The sequence below is a fragment of the Mesoplodon bidens genome (assembly GCF_964165515.1).
Source record: "Mesoplodon bidens genome assembly, chromosome: 12".
NCBI classification, from domain to species: Eukaryota; Metazoa; Chordata; class Mammalia; order Artiodactyla; family Ziphiidae; genus Mesoplodon; species Mesoplodon bidens.
The window spans coordinates 22,551,691-22,572,636 of NC_138168.1; positions in this window are offsets into that span (position 1 = coordinate 22,551,691).

Below are 20,946 nucleotides of genomic sequence, written 5' to 3' on the forward strand. Positions count from 1 at the left end.
TGCTGGGGTCAGGGCACGTGTGGACGCACGTGTCAGTGTCTGCGTATGGATTAGGATTAGGGCACGCCGGATCGTAAGGTGTAGGGCTGCCGGTGGGTTTCCGTTCCGGGCTAGGGTTCGGGTTAGGGAACGACAAGGTTTAGGGCACCAGTGAGGGTTCGGAAACGTGCCGGCGTCAGGGCACGTGCGGACACACGGTTCCGTGTCAGCGTATGGATTAGTATTAGGGCATGGCGTAGGGTAAGGTTTAAGGCTGCAGGTGGTTTTCCGTTCCGGCCTAGGGTTCGGGTTATGGAACGGCAAAGTTTAGCGCACAGGTGAGTGTACGGACACGTGCTGGGGTCAGGGTACGTGCGGACGCATGGGTCAGTGTTCGCGTATGGATTAGGTTTAGGGCACAGTGGAGGGTAAGGTTTAGGGCTGCTGGTGGGTTTCCATTCATGGCTAGGGTTCGGGTTAGGGAACGGCAAGGATTAGGGCACAGGTGAGGGTATGGACATGTGCTTGGGTCAGGGCACTTGCAGGCGCATGGGTCAGTGTCCGCGTATGGATTACAATTTGGGCACGGCAGACGTTAAGGGGTAGGGCTGCCCGTGGGTTTCCGTTCTGGGCTAGGGTTCGGGTTAGGGTACGGCAATGTTTAGGGTACAGGTGAGGGTACGGAAACGTGCTGGTGTCAGGGCACGTGCGGACGCACCTGTCAGTGTCGGCGTTTGCATTAGGATTAGGGCACGGCGAAGGGTAAGGTGTAGGGCTGACGAGGGTATTCGGTTCTGGACTAGGGTTAGGGAACGGCAAGGTTTAGGGCAGAGGTGAGGGTACGGACAAGTGCTAGATTCAGGGCACGTGCGGACGCACTGGTCAGTGTCGGCATACAGATTAGGATTATGGCACGGCGGAGGGTAAATTGTAGGGCTGCCGGTGGTTTTTGGTTCCAGGCTAGGGTTAGGGTTAGGGAACGGCAAGGTTTAGGGCACAGGTGAAGGTATGGATACGTGCCTGTGTCAGGGCACTTGCGGACGCACAGGTCAGTGTCGGCGTACAGATTAGGATTAGGGCACGGCGGAGGTTAAGCTTTAGGGCTGCCGGTGGGTTTCCATTCCTGTCTGGGGTTCGGGTTAGGGAATGGAAAGGTTTAGGGCATAGGTGAATGCATGGACACATACTGGTGTAAGGGCACGTGCGGACACTCGGGTCAGTGTCGAGGTACGGATTAGGAATAGGGCACGGCGGAGGGTATGGTGTAGGGCTGCCGGTGGCTTTCCGTTACGCGATAGGGTTCGGGTTAGTGAAGAGCAAGGTTTAGGGAACAGGTGAGTGTACGGACACGTGCCGGGGTCAGGGAACGTGCGGACGCACGGGTCAGTGTCGGCATACGGATAAGTATTTGGGCACGGCAGAGGGTAACTTGTAGGGCTGCCTGTGGGTTTCAGTTACGGGCTAGTGTTCGAGTTAGGGAACGGCAAGGTTTGGGCACAGGTGAGTGTATGGACACGTGCTGGTTTCAGGGCACGTGCGGACGCACGGGTCAGTGTCGGCGCACAGATTAGGATTAGTGCACGGTTTAGGGTAAGGTGTAGGGCTGCCGGTTGCTTTCCATTCCGGCCTAGGGTTCGGGTTAGGGAACGGCAAGGTTTAGGTCATAGGTGAGGGTATGGACACATACTGGTGTAAGGGCACGTGCGGACACTCGGGTCAGTGTCGAGGTACGGATTAGGAATAGGGCACGGCGGAGGGTATGGTGTAGGGCTGCCGGTGGCTTTCCGTTACGGGTTAGGGTTCGGGTTAGTGAAGAGCAACGTTTAGGGAACAGGTGAGTGTATGGACACGTGCCTGGGTCAGGGAACGTGCGGAAGCACGGGTCAGTGTCGGCATACGGATAAGTATTTGGGCACGGCGGAGAGTAAATTGTTGGGCTGCCGGTGGGTTTCAGTTCCGGGCTGGGTTCGAGTTAGGGAACGGCAAGGTTTAGGGCACAGGTGAGTGTACGGACACGTGCTGGTTTCAGGGCACGTGCGGACGCATGGCTCAGTGTCGGCGCACAGATTAGGATTAGTGCACGGTTTAGGGTAAGGTGTAGGGCTGCCGGTGGCTTTCCATTCCGGCCTAGGGTTCGGGTTAGGGAACGGCAAGGTTTAGGGCACAGGTGAGGGTTTGGACTCGTGCTGGCGTCAGCACACGTGTGCATGCACGGATCACTGTCAGACTACGGATTACGATTAGGGCACGGCGGAGAGTAAGGTGTAGGGCTGCCCGTGGGTTTCCGTTCCGGTCTAGGGTTCGGGTTAGGGAACGGCAAGGTTTAGGGCACAGGTGAGGGTACGGACACGTGCAGCGGTCAGGGCACATGCGGACGCACGGGTCAATGTCAGTGTTCGGATTAGGATTAGGGCACGGCGGACGGTAACTTGTAGGGCTGCCGGTGAGTTTCTGTTCCGGGCTAGGGTTCGGGTTAGGGAACGGCAAGGATTAGGGCACAGGTGAGGGTATGGACACGTGCTGGTGTCCGGGCACGTGCGGACGCACGGGTCAGTGTCGGCGTATGGATTATGATTAGGGCATAGCGGAGGGTAAGGTGTAGGGCTGCCGGGGAGTTTCCGTTCCGGGCTAGGGTTCTGGTTAGGGAATGGCAAGGTTAAGGGCACAGGTGAGGGTATGGACACATGCTTGGGTCAGGGCACTTGCGGACGCATGTGACAGTGTGGGCGTATGGATTAGGATTAGGGCACGGCGGAGGGTAAATTGTAGGGCTGCCGGTGGGTTTCTGTTCCGGGCTAGGGTTCGGGTTAGGGAACGACAAGGTTTAGGGCAAAGGTGAGGGTACGGACACGTGCTGGTGTCAGGGCACGTGCGTACGCATGGGTAAGTGTCAGGGTATGGATTACGTTTAGGTCACGATGGAGGGTAAGGTGTAGGTCTACAGTGGGTTTTTGGTTCCAGGCTAGGGTTAGGGTTAGGGAATGGCAACGTTTAGGGCAGAGGTGAGGGTACGGATACGTGCTGGGGTCAGTGCACGTGCAGACGCACGGGTCAGTGTCGGATTACGGATTAGGATTAGGGCACGGCGGAGGTTCAGGTGTAGGTCTGCCGGTGGGTTTCCATTCTGGGCTAGGGTTCGTGTTAGGGAATGGCAAGGTTTATGGCACAGGTGAGGGTACGGATATGTGCTGGGGTCAGGGCACGTGCGGACGCATGTGTCAGTGTCTACGTATGGATTAGGATTAGGGCACGCCGGATCGTAAGGTGTAGGGCTGCCGGTGGGTTTCCGTTCCGGGCTAGGGTTCGGGTTAGGGAACGACAAGGTGTAGGGCACAGATGAGGGTATGGAGACGTGCAGGGGTCAGGGCACATGCGGACGCACGGGTCAATGTCAGTGTTCGGATTAGGATTAGGGCACGGCGGAGGGTAACTTGTACGGCTGCCGGTGAATTTCTGTTCCGGGCTAGGGTTCGGGTTAGGGAACGGCAAGGAGTAGGGCACAGGTGAGGGTACGGACACGTGCTGGGGTCAGTGCACGTGCGGACGCACGGGTCAGTGTCGGCGTACGGATTAGGATTAGGGCACGTCGGAGGTTCAGGTGTAGGGCTGCCGGTGGGTTTCCATTCCGGGCTAGGGTTCGTGTTAGGGAATGGCAAGGTTTATGGCACAGGTGAGGGTACGGATATGTGCTGGGGTCAGGGCACGTGCGGACGCATGTGTCAGTGTCTGCGTATGGATTAGGATTAGGGCACGCCGGATCGTAAGGTGTAGGGCTGCCGGTGGGTTTCCGTTCCGGGCTAGGGTTCGGGTTAGGGAACGACAAGGTTTAGGGCACCAGTGAGGGTTCGGAAACGTGCCGGCGTCAGGGCACGTTCGGACGCACGGTTCAGTGTCAGCGTATGGATTAGTATTAGGGCACGGCGTAGGGTAAGGTTTAAGGCTGCAGGTGGTTTTCCGTTCCGGCCTAGGATTCGGGTTATGGAACGGCAAAGTTTAGGGCACAGGTGAGTGTACGGACACGTGCTGGGGTCAGGGTACGTGCGGACGCATGGGTCAGTGTTCGCGTATGGATTAGGTTTAGGGCACAGTGGAGGGTAAGGTTTAGGGCTGCTGGTGGGTTTCCATTCATGGCTAGGGTTCGGGTTAGGGAACGGCAAGGATTAGGGCACAGGTGAGGGTATGGACATGTGCTTGGGTCAGGGCACTTGCAGGCGCAAGGGTCAGTGTCCGCGTATGGATTACGATTTGGGCACGGCAGAGGTTAAGGGTTAGGGCTGCCAGTGGGTTTCCGTTCTGGGCTAGGGTTAGGGTTAGGGTACGGCAATGTTTAGGGCACAGGTGAGGGTACGGAAACGTGCTGGTTTCAGGGCACGTGCGGACGCACCTGTCAGTGTCAGCGTTTGCATTAGGAGTAGGGCACGGCGAAGTGTAAGGTGTAGGGCTGACGATGGTTTTCGGTTCTGGGCTAGGGTTAGGGAACGGCAAGTTTTAAGGCAGGGGTGATGGTACGGACAAGTGCTTGATTCAGGGCACGTGCGGACGCACTGGTCAGTGTCGGCATACGGATTAGGATTATGGCACGGCAGAGGGTAAATTGTAGGGCTGCCGGTGGTTTTTGGTTCCAGGCTAGGGTTAGGGTTAGGGAACGGCAAGGTTTAGGGCACAGGTGAGGGTATGGACACGTGCTTGGGTCAGGGCACTTGCGGACGCACGGGTCAGTGTCGGCGTACAGATTAGGATTCGGGCACGGCGGAGGTTAAGCTTTAAGGCTGCCGGTGGGTTTCCATTCCGGGCTCGGGTTCGGGTTAGGGAATGGAAAGGTTTAGGGCATAGGTGAGGATATGGACACATACTGGTGTAAGGGAACGTGCGGACACTCGGGTCAGCGTCGAGGCACGGATTAGGAATAGGGCACAGTGGAGGGTATGGTGTAGGGCTGCCGGTGGCTTTCCGTTACGCGTTAGGGTTCGGGTTAGTGAAGAGCAAGGTTTAGGGAAAAGGTGAGTGTACGGACACGTGCCGGGGTCAGGAAACGTGCGGACGCACGGGTCAGTGTCGGCATACGGATAGGTATTTGGGCACGGCGGAGGGTAACTTGTAGGGCTGCCTGTGGGTTTCATTTCCGGGCTAGGGTTCGAGTTAGGGAACGGCAAGGTTTGGGCACAGTTGAGTGTATGGACACGTGCTGGTTTCAGGGCACGTGCGGACACACGGGTCAGTGTCGGCGCACAGATTAGGATTAGTGCACGGTTTAGGGTAAGGTGTAGGGCTGCCGGTAGCTTTCCATTCCGGCCTAGGGTTCGGGTTAGGGAACGGCAAGGTTTAGGGCACAGGTGAGGGTTCGGACATGTGCTGGCGTCAGCAAACGTGTGCACGCACGGATCAGTGTCAGAGTACGGATTACGATTAGGTCACGGCGGAGGGTAAGGTGTAGGGCTGCCCGTGGGTTTCCGTTCCGGGCTAGGGTTCGGGAGAGGGAACGGCAAGATTTAGGGCTCAGGTGAGGGTTCGGACACGTGCAGGGGTCAGGGCACATGCGGACGCACAGGTCAATGTCAGTGTTCGGATTAGGATTAGGGCACGGCGGAGGGTAACTTGTAGGGCTGCCGGTGGGTTTCCGTTCCGGTCTAGGGTTCTGCTTAGGGAATGGCAAGGTTTAGGGCACAGGTGAGGGTATGGACACATGCTTGGGTCAGGGCACTTGCGGACGCATGGGACAGTGTGGGCGTATGGATTAGGATAAGGCACGGCGGAGGGTAAATTGTAGGGCTGCCGGTGGGTTTCTGTTCCGGGCTAGGGTTCGGGTTAGGGAACGACAAGGTTTAGGGCAGAGGTGAGGGTACGGACACGTGCTGGTGTCAGGGCACGTGTGTACGCATGGGTAAGTGTCAGCGTATGGATTACGTTTAGGTCACGGTGTTGGGTAAGGTGTAGGTCTACAGTGGGTTTTTGGTTCCAGGCTAGGGTTAGGGTTAGGGAATAGCAAGGTTTAGGGCACAGGTGAGGGTACGGAAACGTGCTGGTGTCAGGGCACGTGCGGACGCACCTGTCAGTGTCGGCGTTTGCATTAGGATTAGGGCACGGCGAAGGGTAAGGTGTAGGGCAGACGATGGTTTTCGGTTCTGGGCTAGGGTTAGGGAACGGCAAGGATTAGGGCAGAGGTGAGGGTACGGACACGTGCTGGATTCTGGGCACGTGTGGACTCACTGGTCTGTGTCGTCATACGGATTAGGATTATGGCACGGCGGAGGGTAAATTGTAGGGCTGCCGGTGGTTTTTTGTTCCAGGCTAGGGTTAGGGTTAGGGAACGGCAAGGTTTAGGGCACAGGTGAGGGTACAGATACGTGCTGGGGTCAGGGCACTTGCGGATGCACGGGTCATTGTCGGCATACAGATTAGGATTAGGGCAGGCGGAGGTTAAGCTTTAGGGCTGCCGGTGGGTTTCCATTACGGGTTAGGGTTCGGGTTAGTGAAGAGCAATGTTTAGGGAACAGGTGAGTGTACGGACACGTGCCGGGGTCTGGGAACGTGCGGACGCACGGGTCAGTGTCGGCATACGGATAAGTATTTGGGCACGGTGGAGGGTAACTTGTAGGGCTGCCGGTGGGTTTCAGTTCCGGGCTAGGGTTCGAGTTAGGGAACAGCAAGATTTAGGGCACAGGTGAGTGTACGGACACGTGCTGGTTTCAGGGCACGTGCGGATGCACGGGTCAGTGTCAGAGTACGGATTACGATTAGGGCACGGCGGATGGTAAGGTGTAGGGCTGCCCGTGGGTTTCCGTTCAGGGCTAGGGTTCGGGTTAGGGAACGGCAAGGTTTAGGGCACAGGTGAGGGTTCTTACATGTGCTGGCGTCAGCACACGTGTGCACGCACGGATCAGTGTCAGAGTACGGATTACGATTAGGGCACGGCGGAGGGTAAGGTGTAGGGCTGCCCGTGGGTTTCCGTTCCGGGCTAGGGTTCGGGTTAGGGAACGGCAAGGTTTAGGGCACAGGTGAGGGTACGGACACGTGCACGGGTCAGGGCACATGCGGACGCACGGGTCAATGTCATTGTTCGGATTAGGGTTAGGGCACGGCGGAGGGTAACTTGTAGGGCTGCCGGTGAGTTTCTGTTCCGGGCTAGGGTTCGGGTTAGGGAACGGCAAGGATTAGGGCACAGGTGAGGGTACGGACACGTGCTGGTGTCCGGGCACGTGCAGACGCATGGGTCAGGGTCGGCGTATGGATTAGGATTAGGGCATAGCGGAGGGTAAGGTGTAGGGCTGCCTGTGGGTTTCCGTTCCGGGCTAGGGTTCTGGTTAGGGAATGGCAATGTTTAGGGCACAGGTGATGGTATGGACACATGCTTGGGTCAGGACTCTTGCGGACGCATGGGACAGTGTGGGCGTATGGATTAGGATTAGGGCACGGCGGAGGGTAAATTGTAGGGCTGCCGGTGAGTTTCTGTTCCGGGCTAGGGTTCGGGTTAGGGTACGACAAGGTTTAGGGCAGAGGTGAGTGTACGAACACGTGCTGGTGTCAGGGCACGTGCGTACGCATTGGTAACTGTCAGCGTATGGATTACGTTTAGGTCACGGTGGAGGGTAAGGTGTAGGTCTACAGTGGGTTTTTGGTTCCAGGCTAGGGTTAGGGTTAGGGAATGGCAAGGTTGAGGGCAGAGATGAGGGTACGGATACGTGCTGGGGTCCGTGCACGTGCGGACGCACAGGAAAGTGTCGGAGTACAGATTAGGATTAGGGCACGGCGGAGGTTCAGGTGTAGGGCTGCCGGTGGGTTTCCATTCCGGGCTAGGGTTCGTGTTAGGGAATGGCAAGGTTTATGGCACAGGTGGGGGTTCGGATATGTGCTGGGGTCAGGGCACGTGCGGACGCATGTGTCAGTGTCTGCGTATGGATTAGGATTAGGGCACGCCGGATCGTAAGGTGGAGGGCTGCCAGTGGGTTTCCGTTCCGGGCTAGGGTTCGGGTTAGGGAATGACAAGGTTTAGGGCACCAGTGAGGGTTCGGTAACGTGCCGGCGTCAGGGCACGTGCGGACGCACAGTTCAGTGTCAGCGTATGGCTTAGTATTAGGGCACGGCGTAGGGTAAGGTTTAAGACTGCAGGTGGTTTTCCGTTCCGGGCTAGGGTTCGGTTTATGGAACGGCAAAGTTTAGGGCACAGGTGAGTGTACGGACACGTGCTGGGGTCAGGGTACGTGCGGACGCATGGGTCAGTGTTCGCGTATGGATTAAGTTTAGGGCACAGTGGAGGGTAAGGTTTAGGGCTGCTGGTGGGTTTCCATTCATGGCTAGGGTTCGGGTTAGGGAACGGCAAGGATTAGGGCACAGGTGAGGATAAGGACATGTGCTTGGGTCAGGGCACTTGCAGGCGCATGGGTCAGTGTCCGCGTATGGATTACGATTTGGGCACGGCAGAGGTTAAGGTGTAGGGCTGCCCATGGGTTTCCGTTCTGGGCTAGGGTTCGGGTTAGGGTACGGCAATGTTTAGGGCACAGATGAGGATACGGAAATGTGCTTGTGTCAGGGCACGTGCGGACGCACCTGTCAGTGTCGGCGTTTGCATTAGGATTAGGGCACGGTGAAGGGTAAGGTGTAGGGCTGACGATGGTATTCGGTTCTGGGCTAGGGTTAGGGAACGGCAAGTTTTAGGGCAGAGGTGAGGGGACGGACACGTGCTGGATTCAGGGCACGTGCGGACGCACTGGTCAGTGTCGGCATATGGATTAGGATTATGGCACGGCGGAGGGTAAATTGTAGGGCTGCCGGTGGTTTTTGGTTCCAGGCTAGGGTTAGGGTTAGGGAATGGCAAGGTTTAGGGCAGAGGTGAGGGCACAGATACGTGCTGGGTTCCGTGCACGTGCGGACGCACGGGTCAGTGTCGGCGTACGGATTAGGATTAGGGCACGGCGGAGGTTCCGGTGTTGGGCTGCCGGTTGGTTTCCATTCCGGGCTAGGGTTCGTGTTAGGGAATGGCAAGGTTTATGGCACAGGTGAGGGTTCGGATATGTGCTGGGGTCAGGGCCCGTGCGGACGCATGTGTCAGTGTCTGCGTATGGATTAGGATTAGGGCACGCCGGATCGTAAGGTGGAGGGCTGCCCAAGGGTTTCCGTTCCGGGCTAGGGTTAGGGTTAGGGAACGGCAAGATTTAGGGCACAGGTGAGGTTATGGACACGTGCAGGGGTCAGGGCACATGCGGACGCATGGGTCAATGTCAGTGTTCGGATTAGGATTAGGGCAAGGCGGAGGGTAACTTGTAGCCTGCCGGTGTGTTTCTGTTCCGGGCTAGGGTTCGGGTTAGGGAACGGCAAGGTTTAGGGCACAGGTGAGTTTTCAGACATGTGCTGGCGTCAGCACACGTGTGCAAGCACGGATCAGTGTCAGAGTACGGATTACGATTAGGGCACGGCAGAGGGTAAGGTGTAGGGCTGCCGGTGAGTTTCTGTTCCGGGCTAGGGTTCGGGTTAGGGAACGGCAAGGATTACGGCACAGGTGAGGGTACGGACACGTGCTGGTGTCCGGGCACGTGCGGACGCATGGGTCAGTATCGGCGTATGGATTACGTTTAGGTCTCAGTGGAGGGTAAGGTTTAGGTCTACAGTGGGTTTTTGGTTCCAGGCTAGGGTTAGGGTTAGGGAATGGCAAGGTTTAGGGCAGAGGTGAGGGTACGGATACATGCTGGGGTCCGTGCACGTGTGGACGCACGGGTCAGTATCGACTTACGGATTAGGATTCAGGCACGGCGGAGGTTCAGGTGTAGGGCTGCCGGTGGGTTTCCATTCCGGGCTAGGGTTCGTGTTAGGGAATGGCAAGGTTTATGGCACAGGTGAGGGTACGGATATGTGTTGGGGTCAGGGCACGTGCGGACGCATGTGTCAGTGTCTGCGTTTGCATTAGGATTAGGGCACGGCGAAGGGTAAGGTGTAGGGCTGACGATGGTTTTCGGTTCTGGGCTAGGTTTAGGGATCGGCAAAGTTTAGGGCAGAGGTGAGGGTTCTGACACGTGCTGGATTCAGGGCACGTGCGGACGCACTGGTCAGTGTCGGCATACGGATTAGGATTATGGCACGACGGAGGGTAAATTGTAGGGCTGCCGGTGGTATTTGGTTCCAGGCTAGGGTTAGGGTTAGGGAACGGCAAGGTTTAGGGCACAGGTGAGGGTACGGATACGTGCTGGTGTCAGGGCACTTGCGGACGCACGGGTCAGTGTCGGCGTACGGATTAGGATTAGGGCACGGCAGAGGTTAAGCTTTAGGGCTGCCGGTGGGTTTCCGTTCCGGTCTAGTGTTCGGGTTAGGAAATGGAAAGGTTTAGGGCATAGGTGAGGGTATGGACACGTGCTGGTGTAAGGGCACGTGCAGACACTCGGGTCACTGTCGAGGTACGGATTAGGAATAGGGCACGGCGGAGGTTCAGGTGTAGGGCTGCCGGTGGTTTTCCATTCCGGGCTAGGGTTCGTGTTAGGGAATGGCAAGGTTTATGGCACAGGTGAGGGTACGGATATGTGCTGGGGTCAGGGTACGTTCGGACGCATGTGTCAGTGTCTGCGTATGGATTAGGATTAGGGCACGCCGGATCGTAAGGTGTAGGGCTTCTGGTGGGTTTCCGTTTTGGGCTAGGGTTCGGGTTAGGGAACGACAAGGTTTAGGGCACCAGTGAGGGTTCGGAAACGTGCCGGCGTCAGGGCACGTGCGGACGCACGGTTCAGTGTCAGCGTATGGATTAGTATTAGGGCTGCGTAGGGTAAGGTTTAAGGCTGCAGGTGGTTTTCGGTTCCGGGCTATGGTTCGGGTTATGGAACGGCAAAGTTTAGGGCACAGGTGAGTGTACGGACACGTGCTGGGGTCAGGGTACGTGCGGACGCATGGGTCAGTGTTCGCGTATGGATTAGGTTTAGGGCAGACTGGAGGGTAAGGTTTAGGGCTGCTGGTGGGTTTCCATTCATGGCTAGGGTCCGGGTTAGGGAACGACAAGGATTAGGGCACAGGTGAGGGTATGGACATGTGCTTGGGTCAGGGCACTTGCAGGCGCATGGGTCAGTGTCCACGTATGGATTACGATTTGGGCACGGCCGAGGTTAAGGTGTAGGGCTCCCCGTGGGTTTCCGTCTGGGCTAGGGTTCGGGTTAGTGTACGGCAACGTTTAGGGCACAGGTGAGGGTACGGAAACGTGCTGGTCTCAGGGCACGGGCGGACGCACCTGTCAGTGTCGTCGTTTGCATTAGGATTAGGGCACGGCGAAGGGTAAGGTGTAGGGCTGACGATGGTTTTCGGTTCTGGGCTAGGGTTAGGGAACGGCAAGGTTTAGGGCAGAGGTGAGGGTACGGACACGTGCTGGATTCAGGGCACGTGCGGACGCACTGGTCAGTGTCGGCATACGGATTAGATTATGGCACGGCGGAGGGTAAATTGTAGGGCTGCCGGTGGTTTTTGGTTCCAGGCTAGGGTTAGGGTTAGGGAACGGCAAAGTATAGGGCACAGGTGAGTGTACGGACACGTGCCGGGGTCAGGGAACGTGCGGACGCACGGGTCAGTGTCGGCATACGGCTAAGTATTTGGGCACGGCGGAGGGTAACCTGTAGGGCTGCCGGTGGGTTTCAGTTCCGGGCTAGGGTTCGAGTTAGGGAACGGCAAGGTTTAGGGCACAGGTGAGTGTACGGACACGTGCTGGTTTCAGGGCACGTGCAGACGCACGGGTCAGTGTCGGCGCACAGATTAAGATTAGTGCACTGTTTAGGGTAAGGTATAGGGCTGCTGGTGGCTTTCCATTCCAGCCTAGGGTTCGGGATAGGGAACAGCAAGGTATAGAGCACAGGTTCGGGTTCGGACATGTGCTGGAGTCAGCACACGTGTGCACGCACGGATCAGTGTCAGAGTACAGATTACGATTAGGGCACGGCGGAGGGTAAGGTTTAGGGCTGCCCGTGGGTTTCCATTCGGGTCTAGGTTTCCGGTTAGGGAACGGCAAGGTTTAGGGCACAGGTGAGGGTACGGACACGTGCTGGTGTCTGGGCACGTGCGGACGCACGGGTCAGTATCGGCGTATGGATTAGGATTAGGGCATAGCGGAGGGTAAGGTGTAGGGCTGCCGGTGGGTTTCCGTTCCGGGCTAGGGTTATGGTTAGGGAATGGCAAAGTTTAGGGCACAGGTGTGGGTATGGACACATGCTTGGGTCAGGGCACTTGCAGACGCATGGGACAGTGTGGGCGTATGGATTAGGATTAGGGCACGGCGGAGGGTAAATTGTAGGGCTGCCGGTGGGTTTCTGTTCCGGGCTAGGGTTCGGGTTAGGGAACGACAAGCTTTAGGGCAGAGGTGAGGGTACGGACAAGGGCTGGATTCAGGGCACGTGCGGACGCACTGGTCAGTGTCGGCATACGGATTAGGATTATGGCACGGCGGAGGGTAAATTGTAGGGCTGCCGGTGGTTTTTGGTTCCAGGCTAGGGTTAGGGTTAGGGAACGGCAAGGTTTAGGGCACAGGTGAGGGTACAGATACGTGCTGCGGTCAGGGCACTTGCGGACGCACAGGTCAGTATCGGCGTACAGATTAGGATTAGGGCAAGGTGGAGGTTAAGCTTTAGGGCTGCCGGTGGGTTTCCATTGCGGTCTAGAGTTCGGTTTAGGGAATGGAAAGGTTTAGGGCATAGGTGAGGGTATGGACACATGCTGGTGTAAGGGCACGTGCAGACACTCGTGTCAGTGTCGAGGTACGGATTAGGAATAGGGCACGGCGGAGGGTATGGTGTAGGGCTGCCGGTGGCTTTCCGTTACGGGTTAGGGTTCGGGTTAGTGAAGAGCAAGGTTTAGGGAACAGGTGAGTGTACGGACACGTGCCGGGGTCAGGGAACGTGCGGACGCACGGGTCAGTGTCGGCATACGGATAAGTATTTGGGCACGGCGGAGGGTAACTTGTAGGGCTACCGGTGGTTTCAGTTCCGGGCTAGGGTTCGAGTTAGGGAACGGCAAGGTTTAGGGCACAGGTGAGTGTACGGACACGTGCTGGTTTCAGGGCACGTGCGGACGCACGGGTCAGTGTCGGTGCACAGATTAGGATTAGTGCACGGTTTAGGGTAAGGTGTAGGGCTGCCGGTGGCTTTCCATTCCGGCCTAGGGTTCGGGATAGGGAACGGCAAGGTATAGGACACAGGTGAGGGTTCGGACATGTGCTGGAGTCAGCACACGTGTGCACGCACGGATCAGTGTCAGAGTACGGATTACGATTAGGGCACGGCGGAGGGTAAGGTGTAGGGCTGCCCGTGGGTTTCCATTCCGGGCTAGGGTTCAGGTTAGGGAACGGCAAGGTTTAGGGCACAGGTGAGGGTACGGACACGTGCAGGGGTCAGGGCACATGCGGACGCATGGGTCCATGTCAGGGTTCGGATTAGGATTAGGGCACGGTGGAGGGTAACTTGTAGGGCTGCCGGTGAGTTTCTGTTCCGGGCTAGGGTTCGGGTTAGGGAACGGCAAGGATTAGGGCACCGGTGAGGGTACGGACACGTGTTGGTGTCCGGGCACGTGCGTACGCACGGGTCAGTGTCAGCGTATGGATTAGGATTAGGGCATAGCGGAGGATAAGGTGTAGGGTTGCAGGTGTGTTTCCGTTCCGGGCTAGGGTTCTGGTTAGGGAATGGCAAGGTTTAGGGCACAGGTGAGGGTATGGACACATGCTTGGGTCAGGGCACTTGCGGACGCATGGAACAGTGTGAGCGTATGGATTAGGATTAGGACACGCCGGATCGTAAGGTGTAGGGCTGCCTGTGGGTTTCCGTTCTGGGCTAGGGTTCGGGTTAGGGAACGACAAGGTTTAGGGCACCAGTGAGGGTTCGGAAACGTGCTGGTGTCAGGGCACGTGCGGACGCAACTGTCAGTGTCGGCGTTTGCATTAGGATTAGGGCACGGCGAAGGGTAATGTGTAGGGCTGACGATGGTTTTCGGTTCTGGGCTAGGGTTAGGGAACGGCAAGGTTTAGGGCAGAGGTGAGGGTACGGACACGTGCTGGATTCAGGGCACGTGCGGACGCACTGGTCAGTGTCAACATACGGATTAGGATTATGGCACGGCGGAGGGTAAATTGTAGGGCTGCCGGTGGTTTTTGGTTCCAGGCTACGGTTGGGGTTAGGGAACGGCAAGGTTTAGGGCACTGGTGAGGGTATAGATACGTGCTGGGGTCAGGGCACTTGCGGACGCACGGGTCAGTGTCGGCATACAGATTAGGATTAGGGCACGGTGGAGGTTAAGCTTTAGGGTTGCCGGTGGGTTTCCATTCCGGTCTAGGGTTCGGGTTAGGGAATGGAAAGGTTTAGGGCATAGGTGAGGGTATGGACACATGCTGGTGTAAGGGCACGTACGGACACTCGGGTCAGTGTCGAGGTACGGATTAGGAATAGGGCACGGTGGAGGGTATGGTGTAGGGCTGCCGGTGGCTTTCCGTTACGGGTTAGGGTTCGGGTTAGTGAAGAGCAAGGTTTAGGGAACAGGTGAGTGTACGGACACGTGACGGGGTCAGGGAACGTGCGGACGCACGGGTCAGTGTCGGCATACGGATAAGTATTTGGGCACGGTGGAGGGTACATTGTAGGGCTGCCGGTGGGTTTCAGTTCCGGGCAAGGGTTCGAGTTAGGGAACGGCAAGGTTTAGGGCACAGGTGAGTGTACGGACACGTGCTGGTTTCAGGGCACGTGCGGACGCACGGGTCAGTGTCAGCGCACAGATTAGGATTAGTGCACGGTTTAGGGTAAGGTGTAGGGCTGCCGGTGGCTTTCCATTCGGGCCTAGGGTTCGGGTTAGGGAACGGCAAGGTTTAGGGCACAGGTGAGGGTTCGGACATGTGCTGGCGTCAGCACACGTGTGCACGCACGGATCAGTGTCAGAGTACGGATTACGATTAGGGCACAGCGGAGGGTAAGGTGTAGGGCTGCCCGTGGGTTTCCGTTCCGGGCTAGGGTTCGGGTTAGGGAACGGCAAGGTTTAGGGCACATGTGAGGGTACGGACACGTGCAGGGGTCAGGGCACATGCGGACGCACGGGTCAATGTCAGTGTTCGGATTTGGATTAGGGCACGGCGGAGGGTAACTTGTAGGGCTGCCGGTGAGTTTCTGTTCCGGGCTAGGGTTCGGGTTAGGGAACGGCAAGGATTAGGGCACAGGTGAGTGTACGGACACGTGCTGGTGTCCGGGCACGTGTGGATGCACGGGTCAGTGTTGGCATATGGATTAGGATAACGGCATAGCGTAGCGTAAGGTGTAGGGCTGCCAGTGGATTTCCGTTCCAGGCTAGGGTTCGGGTTAGGGAATGGCAACGTTTAGGGCAGAGGTGAGGGTACGGATACGTGCTGGGTTCAGTGTACGTGCGGACGCACTGATCAGTGTCGGCGTACGGATTAGGATTAGGGCACGGCGGAGGTGCAGGTGTAGGGCTGCCGTTGGGTTTCCATTCCGGGCTAGGGTTCGTGTTAGGGAATGGCGAGGTTTATGGCACAGGTGAGGGTACGGATATGTGCTGGGGTCAGGGCACGTGCGGACGCATGTGTCAGTGTCTGCGTATGGTTTAGGATTAGGGCACGCTGGATCGTAAGGTGTAGAGCTGCCGGTGGGATTCCGTTCCGGGCTAGGGTTCGGGTTAGGGAACGACAAGGTTTAGGGCACCAGTGAGGGTTCGGAAACGTGCCGGCATCACGGCACGTGCGGACGCACGGTTCAGTGTCAGCGTATGGATTAGTATTAGGGCACGGTGTAGGGTAAGGTTTAAGGCTGCAGGTGGTTTTACGTTCAGGGCTAGGGTTCGGGTTATGGAACGGCAAAGTTTAGGGCACAGGTGAGTGTACGGACACGTGCTGGGGTCAGGGTACATGCGGACGCATGGGTCAGTGTTCGCGTATGGATTAGGTTTAGGGCACAGTGGAGGGTAAGGTTTAGGGCTGCTGGTGGGTTTCCATTCAGGGCTAGGGTTCGGGTTAGGGAACGGCAAGGATTAGGGCACAGGTGAGGGTATGGACATGTGCTTGGTTCAGGGCACTTGCAGGCGCATGGGTCAGTGTCCGCGTATGGATTACGATTTGGGCACGGCAGAGGTTAAGGTGTAGGGCTGCCCGTGGGTTTCCGTTCTGGGCTAGGGTTCGGGTTAAGGTACGGCAATGTTTAGGGCACAGGTGAGGGTACGGAAACGTGCTGGTGTCAGGGCACGTGCGGACGCAACTGTCAGTGTCGGTGTTTGCATTAGGATTAGGTCACGGCGAAGGGTAAGGTGTAGGGCTGACGATGGTTTTCGGTTCTGGGCTAGGGTTAGGGAACGGCAAAATTTAGGGCAGAGGTGAGGGTACGGACACGTGCAGGGGTCAGGGCACATGCGGACGCACGGGTCAATGTCAGTGTTCGGATTAGGATTAGGGCACGGCGGAGGGTAACTTGTAGGGCTGCCGGTGAGTTTCTGTTCCGGGCTAGGGTTCGGGTTAGGGAACGGCAAGGATTAGGGCACAGGTGAGGGTACGGACACGTGCTGGTGTCCGGGCACGTGCGGACGCACGGGTCAGTGTCGGCGTATGGATTAGGTTTAGGGCATAGCAGAGGGTAAGGTGTAGGGCTGCCGGTGGGTTTCCGTTCCGGGCTAGGGTTCTGGTTAGGGAATGGCAAGGTTTAGGGCACAGGTGAGGGTACGGACACGTGCTGGATTCAGGGCACGTGCGGACGCACTGGTCAGTGTCGGCATACGGATTAGGATTATGGCACGGCGGAGGGTAAATTGTAGGGCTGCCGGTGGTTTTTGGTTCCAGGCTAGGGTTAGGGTTAGGGAACGGCAAGGTTTAGGGCACAGGTGAGGGTACGGATACGTGCTGCGGTCAGGGCACTTGGGGACGCACAGGTCAGTGTCGGCGTACAGATTAGGATTAGGGCAAGGTGGAGGTTAAGCTTTAGGGCTGCCGGTGGGTTTCCATTGCGGTCTAGAGTTCGGTTTAGGGAATGGAAAGGTTTAGGGCATAGGTGAGGGTATGGACACATGCTGGTGTAAGGGCACGTGCAGACACTCGGGTCAGTGTCGACGTACGGATTAGGAATAGGGCACGGCGGAGGGTATGGTGTAGGTCTGCCGGTGGCTTTCCGTTACGGGTTAGGGTTCGGGTTAGTGAAGAGCAAGGTTTAGGGAACAGGTGAGTGTACGGACACGTGCCGGGGTCAGGGAACGTGCGGATGCACGGGTCAGTGTCGGCATACGGATAAGTATTTGGGCACGGCGGAGGGTAACTTGTAGGGCTACCGGTGGTTTCAGTTCCGGGCTAGGGTTCGAGTTAGGGAACGGCAAGGTTTAGGGCACAGGTGAGTGTACGGACACGTGCTGGTTTCAGGGCACGTGCGGACGCACGGGTCAGTGTCGGTGCACAGATTAGGATTAGTGCACGGTTTAGGGTAAGGTGTAGGGCTGCCGGTGGCTTTCCATTCCGGCCTAGGGTTCGGGATAGGGAACGGCAAGGTATAGGACACAGGTGAGGGTTCGGACATGTGCTGGAGTCAGCACACGTGTGCACGCACGGATCAGTGTCAGAGTACGGATTACGATTAGGGCACGGCGGAGGGTAAGGTGTAGGGCTGCCCGTGGGTTTCCATTCCGGGCTAGGGTTCAGGTTAGGGAACGGCAAGGTTTAGGGCACAGGTGAGGGTACGGACACGTGTTGGTGTCCGGGCACGTGCGTACGCACGGGTCAGTGTCAGCGTATGGATTAGGATTAGGGCATAGCGGAGGATAAGGTGTAGGGTTGCAGGTGTGTTTCCGTTCCGGGCTAGGGTTCTGGTTAGGGAATGGCAAGGTTTAGGGCACAGGTGAGGGTATGGACACATGCTTGGGTCAGGGCACTTGCGGACGCATGGGACAGTGTGGCCGTATGGATTAGGATTAGGACACGCCGGATCGTAAGGTGTAGGGCTGCCTGTGGGTTTCCGTTCCGGGCTAGGGTTCGGGTTAGGGAACGACAAGGTTTAGGGCACAGGTGAGTGTATAGATACGTGCTGGGGTCAGGGCACTTGCGGACGCACGGGTCAGTGTCGGCATACAGATTAGGATTAGGGCACGGTGGAGGTTAAGCTTTAGGGTTGCCGGTGGGTTTCCATTCCGGTCTAGGGTTCGGGTTAGGGAATGGAAATGTTTAGGGCATAGGTGAGGGTATGGACACATGCTGATGTAAGGGCACGTGCGGACACTCGGGTCAGTGTCGAGGTACGGATTAGGAATAGGGCACGGTGGAGGGTATGGTGTAGGGCTGCCGGTGGCTTTCCGTTACGGGTTAGGGTTCGGGTTAGTGAAGAGCAAGGTTTAGGGAACAGGTGAGTGTACGGACACGTGACGGGGTCAGGGAACGTGCGGACGCACGGGTCAGTGTCGGCATACGGATAAGTATTTGGGCACGGTGGAGGGTACATTGTAGGGCTGCTGGTGGGTTTCAGTTCCGGGCAAGGGTTCGAGTTAGGGAACGGCAAGGTTTAGGGCACAGGTTAGTGTACGGACACGTGCTGGTTTCAGGGCACGTGCGGACGCACGGGTCAGTGTCAGCGCACAGATTAGGATTAGTGCACGGTTTAGGGTAAGGTGTAGGGCTGCCGGTGGCTTTCCATTCGGGCCTAGGGTTCGGGTTAGGGAACGGCAAGGTTTAGGGCACAGGTGAGGGTTCGGACATGTGCTGGCGTCAGCACACGTGTGCACGCACGGATCAGTGTCAGAGTACGGATTACGATTAGGGCACAGCGGAGGGTAAGGTGTAGGGCTGCCCGTGGGTTTCCGTTCCGGGCTAGGGTTCGGGTTAGGGAACGGCAAGGTTTAGGGCACATGTGAGGGTACGGACACGTGCAGGGGTCAGGGCACATGCGGACGCACGGGTCAATGTCAGTGTTCGGATTTGGATTAGGGCACGGCGGAGGGTAACTTGTAGGGCTGCCGGTGAGTTTCTGTTCCGGGCTAGGGTTCGGGTTAGGGAACGGCAAGGATTAGGGCACAGGTGAGTGTACGGACACGTGCTGGTGTCCGGGCACGTGTGGACGCACGGGTCAGTGTTGGCGTATGGATTAGGATTAGGGCATAGCGTAGCGTAAGGTGTAGGGCTGCCAGTGGATTTCCGTTCCAGGCTAGGGTTCTGGTTAGGGAATGGCAAGGTTTAGGGCACAGGTGAGGGTATGGATACGTGCTGGGGTCCGTGCACGTGCGGACGCACGGGTCACTGTCGGTGTACAGATTAGGATTAGGGCACGGCGGAGGTTCAGGTGTAGGGCTGCCGGTGGATTTCCATTCCGGGCTAGGGTTCGTGTTAGAGAATGGCATGGTTTATGGCACAGGTGAGGGTACGGATATGTGCTGGGGTCAGGGCACGTGCGGACGCATGTGTCAGTGTCTGCGTATGGATTGGGATAAGGGCACGCCAGAACGTAAGGTGTAGGGCTGCCGGTGGGTTTCCGTTCCGGGCTAGGGTTCGGGTTAGGGAACGACAAGGTTTAGGGCACCAGTGAGGGTTCGGAAACGTGCCGGCGTCAAGGCACGTGCGGACGCACGGTTCAGTGTCAGCGTATGGATTAGTATTAGGGCACGGCGTAGGGTAAGGTTTAAGGCTGCAGGTGGTTTTCCGTTCCGGGCTAGGGTTCGTGTTATGGAACGGCAAAGTTTAGGAAACAGGTGAGTGTACGGACACGTGCTGGGGTCAGGGTACGTGCGGACGCATGGGTCAGTGTTCGCGTATGGATTAGGTTTAGGGCACAGTGGAGGGTAAGGTTTAGGGCTGCTGGTGGGTTTCCATTCATGGCTAGGGTTCGGGTTAGGGAACGGCAAGGATTAGGGCGCAGGTGAGTGTATGGACATGTGCTTGGGTCAGGGCACTTACAGGCGCATGGGTCAGTGTCCGCGTAAGGATTACGATTTGGGCACGGCAGAGGTTAAGGTGTAGGGCTGCCCATTGTTTTCCTTTCTGGGCTAGGGTTTGGGTTACGTTACGGCAATGTTTAGGGCACAGGTGAGGGTACGGAAAAGTGCTGGTGTCAGGGCACGTGCGGACGCACCTGTCAGTGTCGGCGTTTGCATTAGGATTAGGGCACGGCGAAGGGTAAGGTGTAGGGCTGACGATGGTTTTCGGTTATGGGCTAGGGTTAGGGAACGGCAAGGTTTAGAGCAGAGGTGAGGGTACGGACACGTGCTGGATTCAGGGCACGTGCGGACGCACTGGTCAGTGTCGGCATACGGATTAGAATTATGGCACGGCGAGGGTAAATTGTAGGGCTGCCAGTGGTTTTTGGTTCCAGGCTAGGGTTAGGGTAAGGGAATGGCAAGGTTTAGGGCACAGGTGAGGGTACGGATACGTGCTGGGGTCAGGGCACTTGCGGACGCACGGGTCAGTGTCGGCATACAGATTAGGATTAGGGCACGGCGGAGGTTAAGCTTTAGGGCTACCGGTGGGTTTCCATTCCGGTCTAGGGTTCGGGTTAGGGAATGGAAAGTTTTAGGGCATAGGTGAGGGTATGGACACATGCTGGTGTAAGGGCACGTGCGGACACTCGGGTCAGTGTCGAGGTACGGATTAGGAATAGGGCACGGCGGAGGGTATGGTGTAGGGCTGCCGGTGGCTTTCCGTTACGGGTTAGGGTTCGGGTTAGTGAAGAGCATGGTTTAGGGAACAGGTGAGTGTACGGACACGTGCTGGTTTCAGGGCACGTGCGGACGCACGGGTCAGTGTCGGCGCACAGATTAGGATTAGTGCACGGTTTAGGGTAAGGTGTAGGGCTGCCGGTGGCTTTCCATTCCGGCCTAGGGTTCGGGATAGGGAACGGCAAGGTATAGGGCACAGGTGAGGGTTCGGACATGTGCTGGAGTCAGCACACGTGTGCACGCACGGATCAGTGTCAAAGTACGGATTACGATTAGGGCACGGCGGAGGGTAAGGTGTAGGGCTGCCCGTGGGTTTCCGTTCCTGGCTAGGGTGCGGGTTAGGGAACGGCAAAG